This window comes from Rhodnius prolixus, unplaced genomic scaffold (genome assembly GCF_049639745.1).
Source record: "Rhodnius prolixus isolate KJV_2025 unplaced genomic scaffold, Rpr scaffold_5, whole genome shotgun sequence".
Taxonomy (NCBI): Eukaryota; Metazoa; Arthropoda; class Insecta; order Hemiptera; family Reduviidae; genus Rhodnius; species Rhodnius prolixus.
Window position 1 is genome coordinate 28,958,929 of NW_027411624.1, and position 16,158 is coordinate 28,975,086.

The 16,158-nt window shown below is 33.6% G+C and overlaps 1 protein-coding gene and 1 long non-coding RNA gene across 6 annotated transcripts in view; one reads left to right on the forward strand and one right to left on the reverse strand.

The window, feature by feature from the left end:
• LOC141458662 (uncharacterized) overlaps positions 1–4,707 on the reverse strand; it is a 182,285-nt gene extending 177,578 nt beyond the window's left edge. Inside the window, exon 1 of the long non-coding RNA XR_012461092.1 lies at positions 4,595–4,707. This is a non-coding gene — a long non-coding RNA (uncharacterized lncRNA). The remainder of the gene's footprint in view (positions 1–4,594) is intronic.
• LOC141458656 (uncharacterized) overlaps positions 1–16,158 on the forward strand; it is a 567,253-nt gene that overhangs the window by 97,897 nt on the left and 453,198 nt on the right. For 3 of the 5 annotated variants that reach the window (XM_074136928.1, XM_074136931.1, XM_074136932.1), the window contains exons 1-3: positions 4,605–4,730; positions 4,823–5,044; positions 5,819–6,032. The exons of the other annotated variants lie outside the window; for them this stretch is intronic. The gene's annotated coding sequence lies outside the window, so the exon portion shown is untranslated. Of the gene's footprint in view, positions 1–4,604; positions 4,731–4,822; positions 5,045–5,818; positions 6,033–16,158 lie in introns of those variants that run through there. 5 annotated transcript variants of the gene reach the window in all.

The following is a 16,158-nucleotide window of genomic DNA, read 5'->3' on the forward strand; positions in this document are numbered from 1 at the left end:
AGTTTTTTTTTAGAAGAATGCTTAGCCAATTAAAATTAATAGCTCATTATTTCAATACTTGAAGAGATTTTTCGCTTCAGTCACTCTAGTTATAATTAAAGACAAGATGAAATAATAAAGATGTTGACCAGTAATAAAGTCAGAGAGAAATAAGTCCCCAATTTGGGCTAGGATAAAAAGTCACAATTCAATATATTGGAACAAAAATAGTACGTATACTCGCATGACTTACGTTAGTAATAAATGTGAACCTAGAATAAAATGACATGAATGACATTTGAAGAAGATACCCAGAGATATGGCGTTGGAATTAGTGTAGAAGATCACGAGGCCACTGGTGCTTTAGTCGTTTAAAGGGAGTATTGGGTAAGGTTATGCTTGAAAGTTTTTGTACAAGAGGATAGAATAAAGAGTTGTAGCATAGCGGAATTTTATCAGATCGTACACGATTGGAATGGATAGATCATTATATAGAGTTTTATGGAATCGTAATAAGCAGCACATTAGATTGTAAGGATTGGATTCAGTAAAGATTGGTGATTAATTTACTATTTATTATTAATAAAACAATTTATTATTGATTTATTCTATAGCGTTCAACTATAAAATTAAAGAATAACAAAATTATTCATCACTAACTTCAACACTTTCATTACTTTGAGTTGTTTATAAAGATCTCCTAACGCCCTAGTTTATTTAATAGTTTAAATAAATAGTGATAAATTGTTTGATTTTAGTCATTACACTAAATAATGTAATCTAAAGCATTTAAAGATTTGTAAACAATTCAAAATACGAAAGCATACTTAGTGATAAATAATTTAGTGATCCCTTAATTTCTAAGTTGAATAATGCTAGGAAATAAATAAATTACTAATAATAAATTAATAAAAAAATAAACAAATAGTGATAAATTGTTTGATTTTAGTCATTACACTAAATAATGTAATCTAAAGCATTTAAAGATTTGTAAACAATTCAAAATACGAAAGCGTACTTAGTTAGTGATAAATAATTTAGTGATTCCTTAATTTCTAAGTTGAATAATGCTAGGAAATAAATAAATTAATAATAAAAAAAATAAATAAATAAAAGTTCTTGGAATAAAAAGTGACGTAAGCAGGTTTCACTGGCAGTGTTTGTAGATCTGGCAACGTTGCACTAATGTCCGCGTGATGTTCGTAAAGTAATTCTCTCGTCTAGAACGTAACCTCTCTCTCTTTCTCTCGTCTGCATTATAACAATGTGTATCTGTGATTAGATTTGTGTCTGTGAGTTTTAATTAACTAAAAATTATTGAACCACTTCTTTAGTTGCATATTTTTTTTTAAAAAAAATGTTTATCAGCGTATTCTTTTTCACTTGTTGGTGTTTACCGTAAAGACATCATAACCGAGATAATTGTGAAATGAAAGACAAAAAACTGTATACAATCTTGGCACTGTTTAAGCTTCTACGAAAATAAGTGGCCCAATTAGATTCTGCATTAAAAGAAAAAAAAAACCTGTAGTAGAACTCAAACTTTGGTAGAACAAAATTTAGTGAAGAATAATGATTACATAAGTGGGATAAAAAATTCAGGTTAAGCAACCGAGGTCAAACTAAACCTTAAAATCTAAATAAGAAAGTTCCTGCAAGAGTCTGTATGAAGAGGCATGGACCTGAATGAAGGTGAATCGTGGGCTTTCACTTCTTTACATTGGACAGAAAAAAATAATAAAATAAGTAGGAAATCTATATCATTTGCATACATAAAAATTACCATTCTACTGAATTCAATAAGCTGAACAAAAGCTAATTTTTTCCCCCCTAACATTCACCAGCACGAAGCGACCAGTAGCCGATCCAAAGATAGTGGTTCGATTGCGAGAAGGGAGCGGAGTATCCTTGGTTGAATCACAATAGCCAATGGGGTTTGGTGGAAGTCGAACGTAGTTACATTCAAGCAAACAAATAGGTCGACAGGCGGATACAAAAAAAGGTGGGAAGGTCACGGCGCCAATCTCTGGCCCCTGAACCTTCTTTCGCCATCTCATCTATAAAAATCTCTATGAGTGAAATTGTTATGAAATTTGCACACAAGAGGAGAAGTATTTACTGCTTAAAATCCTTCCAGAATTTTTTTTGGAACACCTACAAAATTCCTAATAATATGCCTCATTGGAAAAAAACAGGATACATAGAAGAATCAAGTCAAAGAATCTTAAGGAAGCATCTAAACACAAAATGGTTGTTGCTAAAATAATTTTTGCTAGAAATTTGGCTTGTAGAAAAAAATAAAATAAAAATTGTAGCTCTCTACTCCTCCTACTGAGAATAACGACGGTCTGAAGATACCTCCATATTGATGGGAATATTATGAATTGTAAATAGTTAAATAAAAGAAGAATATTTATTATATAAAATTTTACAAAGATTAATAAGTGTATAATAAATACATTAGAGTTGGTCTTATTTGTATCTAGAGGTCTGATTGTGCTTGGAGGAGATAGGCGAAAAGAAAATATTTGAAACAGTTTGAAGATTTGCAATATTTAATGATTAATTGCTAAGAGTTACCGAGGGTAATTAAATGTTGTATTAGGTAACTGTAGTATCTAATAAAATGGTAATTATATGTAATGAGTAGATAGGTGAAGCGCATAAATATGATATGTCGAGTAAATGTGTAGCGAAAGTGTACATACTCGTAATGTCAAGACCATTCGACTTCAGACGTAATGAGTAAATAGGTGAAGCGCATAAATATATGTCGAGTAAATATGTGGCGAAAGTGTACATGTACATACTCGAAATGTCAAGACCATTCGACTTCAAACGTAATGAGTAGATAGGTGAAGCGCATAAATATGATAAGTCGAGTAAATATGTAGCGAAAGTAGACATACTCGTAATGTCAAGACCATTCGACTTCAGACATCTATACAACTCCTTTCAGTTACTAAGTTTATTCAGAGAATGTAAAGTTCTGTAAAGGTATGTGTGTATATTGTTAAGAGTTTATCTGTGATTTTGCTACATATATTTGCAACAAAATACTACTGTTATCCTACGAGTAATGTTGATCAGTAAGTGAGGTATTACAGTAAGGGTTAAAACGTACATTTTGTAAGGCTGGGATACCCGTATGGGTAGTAAGACCTGTGAAGAATTGGCTAGTCTATACTCTCCCCCAAAAGGAATGTGCATGTTAAACGAGTGTCTTCATCACCCTCATCTCATCTTGGAAGTATGTGAAGTCATTGACCTAGCTCGCCCAGAGCTGTTAAAGTTAATTTGAGTAGGTGACAGGTCATGCTGGTATTAAATAAAGTTGCCCATCAACTTGCCAGGAGTGGGCAACTAATCCTTACTTTGGCCCAGAAACTCTCCTAGGAGTAAAACATTTTCTTAAGAGAAAATGGTTTTTTGAGAGAGAGCTCGAAAAACTCTTGAAGGATGGTAAGAGGCTAATGTGGGATTCTGTAAAACTAAAGGAAAGAGATCCTTAATTTGAAAAAGAACTAAGTGATTGAGGACAGAGTAGATTCTAGGTATATCTACATCGGGTGGGATTAACCCTTCTAGAGCCTTTGAACAGGAGGAGAGAAAACAGCTTCTCATTCCCTAATTGATTGCCTCGCAATCGCTGGTTTAGTTTCTGAGATCTTAAGAGGCACTCTGAGTCATAAGAGGAGATGTCGTAGAGAAAAATCTTGGGCTTTAAAAAAGAAGAAGATAATTTTGTCTACCAGAACTACATGGAGACTGAACGGTAAGTAGTCATTTGGCTAACTTCATGGAATAGGCCCTACCTCAAGGTATACCTCATGTTCCACTTCAAGTTATCTTTTAGCTCTGTTCATTTTTGGGTTTTATTACAAGGCTATCTTTTAATCAAAAATAAAAATCTGCAGTCGAAAATGTTTACCTTTATTAAATCCATAATCAATCATTTCCAGTATAATATAGAATATTTTGAGAGGTTCGGTGCAGTGGTTTTGAGGATGTACTGTTAATTGGAGGGTCCGTAATGACTGGATCCTGAATATAACTATTTTTATAATTATTTCATATTAAAATAAGCAGTCGGGAATTAGGCCTACCAGAAAAAGTAGGCATTACTTAACTTTTTATAGACCAGTAATTAAAGAACTTGTTAACTACGCCCCTAGAGTACACTGTTGTTTTCCAGATGATCAGACAATGGTGGTGGGAAGCACTGAGTATTCTGTGTTAGTCGTTGTTACTTGTGTTTATCTGAGAAGTGGTGATAGGTTCAGTAGTAGGATTTTAAGGTTAGGTTTATGAAAATTTCATTATTTAAAATAGAACAAATTAAACTAATAAGTTTGCAATAGTACAACTCTCTAATAACGCTTTAGTGGATGTATACAAATCAGGTAAGTCGTTTTATTTGCAACAAATATACAAGGAATTTTCTGTTTACCCCAAACTCAGAATACGAGTAGTGTTCCGATTTCTCCATGATTTTGTTAAAGTGATACAGGATTTTTTCCTTTATATTCTTATGAAATTAAGAACACTAAGCTCTATTTTTAAATTATTTCATTTGTAAAAGTTTGAAGAGAGATGTATTAAATCATTTTCTTACCTTATGCTTGCAGTAAATAAGATATTCCAGCTACTTCATCAAGACTGATGTACAATTTTGTAAATCACTCAACCGTATACCACTGCATGCACAATCCAATAATTTTGAAATACCTGCAATAAGAAAATAGCAAATTGTAAGAGTGGTTTTAGTCAAGTTGTTTTGCTACCTGTTTAGGTAAAAGGCATGAGGTGAACTAATTACATATATATGATTGTTCTTTTACAGCTTTCATGAAGGACTTTCCTTTTTTTTCTGCTACAGCGAGAAGAATGTTTCTATTAAATGTGCTTACTTGTTTAATTTTGGATCTTATAAATTGAGGTTTACTATGGAGTAGAAAAATCTTTTCCAATATTGCAACGATAATAGATATAAGATAAGCAAATACCTGAAGTAAGTTATGGAAAACGGACAATCAAGAGCTTGGAATAAAATGTGAATATCAAGGTTAGTTTAATTTTTTTTTTTTAAACACGAAGTTGTTAAAAGTGATTTTATTAACCAGAAAACCAGTTTTGGATTGTGTTATATAATTATTTCTTTTTAGATCAATGAAACTAGACTGAACTGAGAAATATCACTCTTTTTTTTTAAATGGATTATTATTCCATTGACCCTTCAAATGGATAAAAATATTCAGTACAAGACTTAAGACTACTTATCCAATTTCATTCTTTTAAAACACTGTATTCCTATTTCATGTTATCAACTTCAATCGTTATTTTCGTTATGTTAATCGTAACAATACAACAGTTATATTTAGGTCTTATTAAAACATAAATTGGTGGTCAGCGTTAGTGAAAAGAGATAAATCTGTTAAAATTATAAATTCATCTGCCTGCCATCTTTGTTCTCAGTTATCTAGTCACACAAGTTTTAACATAATGATTTCTTAAAAAACCCGCATGGAATCTTGAGAAATCTAACTCATTTACATTTTTCTTTTCAATCCATCAAAAGTATTACAAATAATTAGTTCATCATATTAATTTTACCTAAATTAAATTTAAAAACTTACGAATTATATAGGTCCTCTTAGGCTGAAGTTACACCAGTACTAGCACTTTCAGGTGCAAGAGCTACTTCATATAATTTTGACAAAGTAATTGTTTAAAGAAAAATTTTGTAGAATGTCTGTTTCTTATTTATTTATTGTTATTGATCATTATTTTTAAATAATTAGTTTCATTTTTCCAATTAAATTTTACAATTTTATTGCAGGATTGAAATTCAAAGATCAAGTGTGCCAGCCATGTCAGTTGCAGTACCCCAGTTTCTTGCGGTGATAAGAATTTAATAATGAAATTATTTTATTATTATCAAAGTGTTAAATTATTTGTAGAATTCTCAATAAATTCGTGTTTTCTCAATAGTCAGTGCGTTTAATTGTTCCTGCAATTCGTATAAAATATCGACGTAAAACCAGTGTTAACAGGTATTTAAACATTTCTTGCTAATAATTGAGTAATTTCCAGTTTGAATTACTGATTTTTATATAGTTTCACACAAGTAATGTGGCTCGAAATAGTTTTCTATTACATTCTTACCTCAGTGATTACAAAGATTTCTCCTTTCTAATGCATAAAGTTATGCCACAATTAGCTACTTGCTGCACATCTGTCCGCTGTGAGTAAAAGAATAATATTTTCCTTTTCATTCAGATGTGTTTTAACCTTGACTCCTCAGATATTTTAAATGAAAACTTCTGACTATATTTATGATTTAATTTTTCCCCTTCTATTTCCATTGATTTGTCGAAAGCTGCTAGCTGGTTTTGTAAGTTGCATTTTTTTGTCAGAATATATCTATCTCTATAGACACCTGACAACTATAATAATAAAGTGGCCTAATTATGTTCAAAAATAATTTAGTTGAATGTGCTTGTACAGGCTGCTTTCTTTGCACTGTCTTGTCTTTACCAATTTGCTAATTGATTACACAGAGAATATTGTTTTATTTAAAGACCATGGAATGCATGTCCAAATTGTGAAATTCGAGGGAACTATTAAAGTTTTTCGTCCGTCTAGAACAGCCGAAGATCTTAATTTATTTATTTAGACAATCTTGAATTAAGGGATTCTTCATCCTTATGTCCAAAAACCATTTCTTTTTTCCCTGTCCCTGGTCTTACTTAAAGATCCCAAGTAAGCCAAGTCCTCCTTGAACTTCATTCTTTTGCTCTGAGAAATATTTTGAATGAGAGTTTCGATGCAACTTATTCTACTGTATTGGCATCACATGACCATATCACTTCAAATTGAGCATTTCAATAGATTAAAGTAATCCATTTCTCTGGAATTAATCTTTTTTTGAAGCTTTTACGATGATGTAGAGATGGCCCGCCGTTCAACCACCAATTCGGAAGACTTTGAATTCAGGGTTACCTTCCTTCACCTTAGCTAATCTAGCTGCAGGTTTTTCCTCCTTTTTCCCTGCATTCCAATCCTCCTCACCTAACTTTTCCCTTATTTACTTAGCTAAGAAGGTTGAAATGTTTTTTTATACATTTATACTTCTTTATTTATTTTATGTATTGTATATATTTTTTATAAAAAATACTTATTCTTCTTCTTCACCTTAGCTAAGTTTCTAGCTATCGAACTTTTATCTCCGATTGCCTTCCCTAAAGGGAAAACCTAGGAAATAATGTCTAAAAACAAATCCACCACAATAACTTTTTCTGATTGATGTGGCAGTTAATTAACAACAATTGTTAGGAAAATTAGTTGATCTGTTATTAACAATTTTTTAGTCTGTCTCCTTTCTTAAATATTATATTAACTTAGGAGGTTAATCAAGGTTTAGGGATTTTCTTTGCTTTAAATTTGTTGTTTGTAAAGAGAGAGAAGTACTATTTTTATTCTTGCTGTTTGTCCTCCTTCCTAATTCTTTATTCATTATTTAAACTGACTCTGCAGCTTTCAGAATTTTTAACGTTTCTAGCTATTTTACCAACTTTCATTTTGATTCATTCCTTTACGAATTTATTAAGCAAATTTCCGCCAATAACATCAACAAATTCCTTAACTAAATCAGCGTAGTACCTTAAGTTGCTGATGTTCTTCTGTGAATAGATAACTGACCTGGAATGTTATGAATGCTTCTATGAATGGTCTACAAATATTTTGCCTAGTACTTATTATAAAAGATACTTAACAAAAAATAATAATAAATAAATAATAATTATTTAATAAAAAAAGAAGAAGCTCTGAACAAATAAATACAAATATTAAAATGACATAAAACTCTTTTCTGATGTTATTTATCTTCCCGGAGAGATATCTTACTTATGCCTATCAAATTACACTGATGTAAAAAGGCTTTTATTTAGAATAACTCGCGCAACATTATATCGAGTATGTGTTTTTAACGAGTGACGCACCAGTTAATAGGATAAGAAATATAATAGTACTCACAGTACATTTCTTTAGTAAGTTCTATTTTCTATTTGGGTTTTACCCTTAGTCGATTTGTGACAAAATCACAGTTTCAATTTTATTTTTTAAAGTTTGTGTTTGTAACAAATGATTTTGTGGTTCATATTCCAAACCAAACAAACTACTTTTAATAGCATTTTGTCTTAGTGAATATTACCGTGAATTTCATGAAGAATGGGTAGCAAATTTTTACTCTAAAGTTTTAACAACACTTGTAATAAGAACTTATCTTATATATCAAGAACTACATTGTACAATTTAATATTCTAGGTAAAGTCAGGTTCAGGAGAATTCTTCATGATTGCTGAAGTCTTTTGTAGAAAATTTGTTTTCTTAACCTGTGTTATCTTTAATGGTAGCTTTGAAATTAGAAGCAAATGTTGCATTTTTTAATAACTCCTTAGAACTTTTTAAATAATTAAATTATTTTTCCAAGTCTCTCCTTTAGACTATCTGTCAGTCAGGAATAAAACTTTTATTCTTAATGACTTAATCACTCAACCACAAGCTTGCGAGGAGTATTCAGCAAAGATGAAAAATAGCTTTGTTTAGATAATTATATTTGCAATTTTTGCATTTTTTTTTTCTAAATCTCTTTTTCTCTTTTGTAAAAAGCTTGAGAATTCTATGACGATTGTGAATTTATTTCTGTGGCTAAAGTTACTTCAGTAGGAAGCTCTTTGCATACAACTTTTCTTAGAACGGTCAGCACAGCATCATGTCAATCATACTTTTGGATAAGCTTGGTGGGTTGTAGGTGTTCTAAAATGCAGATTAGGTCTCCGGAAAGAGAGGTGACGGTAAGATGATTTTATGTTTGATCCTGGTCATCACTCAGACTTAAGGTTAGGTTCCCATATTGAGGAGTTGGTCAGATAGTGTAGGAAAACCCACATATTTCGTGACGGTTTGTTTGGGTATTTGAGGACCTTTTTAGTTTTTAAATTTGAAATCTACTGCTGCAAGAGTATATCTTCTGCAACAAGTAGTGTTCATCAAGAGTAATGTGAGAGTTGTCATCACCGAGTAGTGACTCACCAAATACTGATTTTTATAATCAACGAAAAAATGGCGAAATCAGCGCCACATCAGTCGTCTAATAAGGCTTTCTGGAAGTGTTAAAGAAGAAAGGCAATGAGTTAGATATTTTGAGTGACCAGAAAGGAAGGAATGAAATTTTAAAGCTTCGAACTGAGATTAGGTCATTGTTGAACGGTACCTTTAAGATGTTATGAATGCTAAGCAAGGAGAATTGGTTTATCTGGTGAAGAATTTAGACTTCAAAGACCGAATGTTTTCCTAAAGTTTAAGTCCATGAGCCCCTAGTTCAGTTTCTGGTTTTAATGTCAGTTTTGAGCGTCTGACTAGGAGTCGAGCTAGTATTTGGCAATGTTTTAATGATACATTCAATGATACCCTTAGTTCTAACGTTGTCGATTTGTGACAAAATCACTGTTTCAATTTTATTTTTAAAGTTTATGTTTGTAACAAATGATTTTGTGGTTCATATTCAACCACAAAATAGCATTTTGTCTTAGTGAATATTACCATGAATTTCATGAAGCAAATGTTTTACTCTAAATTTTTAACCACACTTGTAATAAGAACTTATCTTCGTGAAATATAAAGAACAACATGGTACAATTTAATAAAGTTTTGCTACCCATTCTTCATGAAATTCACGGTAATATTCACAAAGACAAAATGCTATTTTGTGGAAATTTTGTGTGTTTGAATATGAAAATTTAAAAATAAAATTGAAACAGTGAGCTTTGTCACAAATCGACAAAGTTAGAACTAAGGGTAAAACCTAAATAGAAAACAGAACTTTTTTGAGATCTCAATAAAGTGATTTTTTTTTTTTTGAGTTCTTGTCTTTTGAGTCTTGTTTGCGGATACCTCATTCGCCATTGTCAATATAGAGTCTCAGGTTTCTGCAGAAGGACGCAAGGAAGTGCTTCAACTGATACCGGTATACCGAGAAACATAAAGTAAAGTAAAGTAATTGCCTACTTTTTCAGGCACGCTTAACGTCCAACTACCAATTAGATGTCGTGGACGGAGGCGACTAGCAAACATACTTTACTGTAAATTTCTTTTATTAACCATTAAATAAAATCCATGGCCCAAAGACCGGGAATCGAACCCATTACCACAGTGCATATTAGCTTTGCAGGTATCGCCTCTTAACCCGCTCGGCTACCGAGGCGCCTACCGAGAGACATTTATTCCATTATTATTGGCCTAACAATTTAAAGATAATAACTGATATTAAATGCATTCATTTATCGCATTGTGAGAGATGTGGTAATTGTTACAAAATATTATTATATTTTTGAGAAATCTTATAAATTATACATTTGGTGAGAAGAACTGTCTAAGGGTGTCGTTTAGGGAGAGAATCATGACCTTGTCTGAGGGTTCCTTGTTGAAGACTATATTGGGTGGTGGGTGCTTCATTACTGAATAACCTTCACGCTGGTTGTCGAGTGGTACGATCGAACTGAACAGAAGGAAGTAATATCAGCTATTTTCAGGCATTAGCAATACAAACTTTTAGGCTTTACTAAAAAGTTTTAATGGAACTTATTTTATTGGTCCTTACTTGTTATTAACCAAACTTGTAGTTGGATTGTTGAATCAATTACGCCTTTGTAAGAATGATTCATTTTTTAAAAATAAGCCTTCCAATTAAAGGTAAAGAATAAACCTCGCTTGGTTATTGATTAAAGAACCAAGGCGTTGTTTAAAGCCGGTTTTAAAGGGGCTTCTTGAGTTTAGAACGGTGGAAGAACTGCTGCACGCTTTTTGATCATCTCTATTCTAGCGGAATTTATTTTCAACATTTACATGCTAATTGATGTAATTAATTATGCAAACTTCATTATTGCGTTTTTTTTTTTGTAGTAGATAACATATTGAACTGGAAAGATTAAGGATTTATCTACTTTATAATTGATAGCACAAATTATTCTCTCAAATTACTACTAACGCAGTAAACTATCAATGCTTCTTAATTACTGTTGAAAAGTATTTTACTTGCAAAGTACTGCTTATCTTTATTGATATTGACTCTCATTACTTCTTATTGTAGACCTTAAAACTTCCAAAGGTTTTATTATTTCAATTTTATTGATTGTGCATTTAACTTAAATACTACTGGAGTTTTATTGAGGTGGTAACTAACCAAAAGAAACAATAACTTTTTACAATTTAATCTGAACGATTTTTATTTTTCTATCATTTATAAAATTCAATGCTAAAATAATAAACTGAAACAGTTTATGTTCTAATATTTCTTTAGTAATCTGCAATTAATGGAAAACTAGAACACACAGATGGTTGAACAAGGTTTTAGTAGCCAGTTCTTTAGATATCTTTTGGGGCTTCTGCGAGTAGCTTAGCTCAAATAGTTTACTCTTAGCAGATCTCAAACTTGTAAAATATATCTTCAAGAGTCTGCAGATATAGTTGATGAGGGTAAAACTATTAAAGGTTTAGTTTAGTATTTGGGAAGATTCTAGCTTACAACTGCACCCAAGTAATTGTTATTTAATGGTCCATTAAATGTAGATGTTCTCTCCTGGTTTAATAATAATAATAATGCATATGCCGTACAGGTTACCAGGTGCCATTCCTGGTTTGTGTAGTGTATAGTGTTTTTGGAGAGCGCTAATTACCAAGAAAGTCAATGGGACAAAATAATAATATTTTTAAGATGATTTATGCCAAAAATCAACTTTGCTTAAAATTAATTTGCTTCTAGTTCACTGTATTTTCAGAACATATTTCCGTAAGACCTTGATATTTTTACGTAAAGTAAAAGTAAAGTAAAGTAATCGCCTATTTTTTCAGGCGGGGCTTAACGTCCAACTACCAATTAGGTGTTGTGGACGGAGGCGACTAGCAAAGACACTTTACTGTAAATTTCTTTTATTAACCATTAAATAAAATCCAAGGCCTAAGACCACAATGCATATTACTTTATAGGTCTCGCCTCTAACTGCTCGGCTACCGTGGCGCCTGATATTTTTACGTACTTCCTCTTAACTACATTAAAGGGAAGCGATTAGCTATGAGGTTGGCGTATTGGATTCCCTCGCAGGTTCGAATCCAGCTGCTGTGACCCTTAGATTTTTTTTCACTTCCTAGGAGCTTCTTACAGCTCACTGTCCGGTGATGGACACTGTTGTCTGCAACTAGAGAAGACTGTCTGTAGACTGGAAATGCACTGAAAAAAGCTCCGGGCGCCAATAAACTCAGATAACTGTTTCGACCTTGTTGGAAAATATGTCCCCTAAGTGCGTCGTACAAATTAAGCGATGACGAATATATTCGTCAAACCCAGAGTATGTTTGATATAAAATGGGGTTGCTGCAATTATCCCGAGTAGATCCCAAATGAATCCCTGACCAGATGATAAAATACCAACAATTATGCAGGGAAATATCTTGGCAGGTTAGTAGCCCACGACTCAGCAATTTGGATGATCGCTAAATCTTGAACCCCGCACATGAGCCAAAAGCTTCCCCTCTTGAATACAGGTAAATAGGGAACAAAAGGATCCTCATCCTGTTTTTTATTACCAGGCGCGCCACTTACTGCATCGTCTAGCCTAACACAATATATGAATTCGATATTGATTCAGTGATGACTAATAAAAGACAAGGATACATTTACGAAGACTAATTCCTACTATATCTATCTATTTTCTTTTTCTTGCCATGGTGCTACAGTCCTATAATAGGACCTGGACCTCATTCAAGAGAGGGTGCCACTCTTCCCTGTCCTCGGCTTTAAGGCGCCATCTTCTAACACCCACCTTTTGCAGATCTCTTTCTACGTCATCCAACCATCTTATCCTGGGACGACCTCTACGTCTTGCGCTCCCCCGGGTGTCCATATAATACTTTTTTAGGAACTCGGTGTTGGGGCATCCGTTCAACATGGCCGAGAGCCACCTCAGCCTGCATTTTTTGATACAAGAAACTATGTCGGGTTCTCCATATAGTTTCTTGAGTTCTTCGTTCTTTCGGAGACTCCATTCACCGTCAATGTACACCGGGCCATAGATTTTTCGCAACACTTTTCGCTCCCATTTCCTCCAGCATATTCTCACATTCTTGTGACATTGCCCAAGATACTCGCTATCGTACATCACTAGCGGCCTTATTATTGTTTTATAAATAATAATTTTCGCCGGACGTGACAAATTCTTAAACCGCAAAACTTTTTGTAACGCATACAAACACCTGATATCTATTAGTTCTTTTTATTTCGACGTGGCCTCAAAATATTCCAAACTTCTCGCAGTTTACGAATATATTTTAGTTTTGACTAAAATTGCTAAATTAACTGCCGATGGTCACTACTGAAAACGCATGACGAATATACTCGTCATAACACAAAATTTTACCCTTTTTTTCATGATAAATATCTTCGTCATAAACAGGTTAACTGGTTAAATCATTAATTAAGAAGTAATATGGCAATCGAATTCCCATTTCCATTTCTTCTGAACAAAACTCGCTACTCAAGTAAAGAGTTTTATTGACGAAATATCAATAATTTCTCTTTAAGTAGGACACAGAACTAAAAACAAAGAGAAAACTTGCAGGTTTCAGTTCCATCAAGTTGCTGGAGTCATATCCATTTTGGGTCGGTTTCTCCATTTCTGAATTAGCATCAGATCTCTTCCTGTCTTCTGCCACCAACTTCCTCCTCTTAATTGTAGAACCACCATCTGCTCGCCAATATTCTCCACCAATTTTGCTACAACTTTCTTTCTACCTGCAAAGTTCTACAAACTCACTTTCTTCGGCCACCTCCACAAAGCCTTCCATTTTCTACTTATAATATACTCCATTTAAGCTTTCTTTTCATGGTTGTTTTCAGCATGCATTTTTTTCTTTACTTCCTCATTCATCCATTTGGTTCATCCTGATCTTTTGATATAACGCCTCTGATCCATCTCCGTTATATGCAGATCTTCTACGTGTCCAACTTATTTATTTATTTCTATTATCTTCTTCAAGATGGTATGATGATACTCACCCCTCTGGGGCACCATTCTTACTGCTTTAAGGGGCCGCTAAAATTTCACCATGATTCTGTAGCCTTAAAAAAGTAAATTACCAAAAAAATCTCAGGAAATAATTTTGTAAAAAGCAATTTATTAATCATATCTTTATGTTCACTGCTCAAATATAGAAGCGCTGCCGCTTTAGATTACGATAAATTCAATATCGCAATGATAAAATGGTTTAATGGAAAGTGATGAGTTCATTGAGCTCTCTCCTTCCTCATAGCCTGAGCGTTTGAGCCTAGAGTGGAGGTTCCTTCCCTCCTCGTGAGCACGCCAGCCTAGTCCATCTTGTATTATATTGTGTATATTAACAAAATATTCACTATATAACGATTTATATGATCACCATCTCAATTTTTTTTGGTAAATACATCGTCGACACATAACAGCACAGTAACCTCTCTTTTCTGTGTTACGTTGTGAGCGTGCGCGTACAAGCGAGCGAGAGAGAAAGTACGAGTGAAGGAACTCCTCAGAGGCGACCCTCTAGTTCATCCCCACCGCTATAACAGCCAACAAAACCGGGTCGCTGGCCTGATTTTTCACGCACTGCTTGCACACTAACACCGCACGTATGTGTGTATAGTGTATGTGCTGAGTCAGACCGCTGTGCTCCATTGCAAGGGCTTACTTTATATCGGCAGTCTCTATTTGTTACATTAGCCTCTTATCTACACTTGTCCAATATTTCTCTATCTCTACTTCTCTGTCAGTATCTTTCCTCGTACTCTCTTTCTAGCTAACTTTTTCTTCTATTCTTTCACACTTCTTCGAAGTTCATACATCCGACCCATTTTACCCAGTTTTAGATCTGCTCTTTAAAAAAAAAGAAGAAAAAAACTCAGAATCTGTGATGGTTCTAAGGAGGTCTTCACCAACATGTGGTAACTACTCAGAATGTAACTTCACTGAAACAACAGTCTTACTGAAGAGAAATAGGAAATCTCCCCAGAGATACTGCAAGTGTATTCCTCTCATTCCCATGAGGAAACCCGTCATCAAGCGCAATGTGCTTCTATTCATATAGAGCCTTATTTATTATCCTTCTAGTTAAAATTCTTCTAACAGATTTTCGTCTGCATCATTCCCGGGAGATCGCTACAGAGTTTGGTTCTGTTTGTTTTTTCTTCTTCTTCTTAAATAGAAGACTGTGGCTGATCCCACCGAAATGTACAGGCCTTTATGAAGGAAGATGAAGCACCATTAGCGCTAACCACATTGTCAGCTTCCTTATTTGTCTTTAGCATTTGAGTTTGTCTTAAGCTATTTCTGAACCATTTGTGAGTTTGAAACATTTTCATCTTTTCGACTCGATAATTCCTGTACTGGTCATTCTAAAAGTTAACCTTCCTATTTGTTAATTTCTGTCTGCAAGAAGCTGGGGAAACTTACCCATAGACCTAATCCTTGAGTCCCAGCCTCGGTTCTTTAGAGTAGATCTTCGACATCCGCATGCTACACAGTTGTATATAGTCCTTAATGCCAGAATAGAATGGATTCACAAAGCTAAACTTCTTTTTGCTGCCATCTCTAAGAGAGTCATACAGCCGGTGGCTCAGCCAAATTTGTTGCATTAGTATATTCATTAGTAACGTGACCCTACACTGCAATATTTATGTCCCAGGTGTAGTTTTTATTGCTCCATTGCATTCTAATGCGATTGCATTGTTTACTTTTAAATGCAATGCTTTGGTGAATTCAATAAAAGCTGGACAGCCTTTTTCTTTTGCCTATTTTGCAATGGCAGGAAAGAGCGAGCTTGAGGAAACAATCCTATTGCTCGAGGTTTAATGGTTCCCCTTTTAACCAAGAGAAATTTTTAGAAAATTCGGTTAATTAAATTTACTTGGTTATGTAAAAATTCATATGACGGTGACATGTTTTTATTATCTCTCTATTTCATTCTTTAAAATTTTATTTTAAATGTCAATTTAAGTACCCTTTCGTCAAAGACTTTGCGGAAACTCGTCTTTTTCGTCAAAGACCTTGCGGAAACTCGTCCTTTTCGTCAAAGACTTTACGGAAACTCGTCTTTTTCG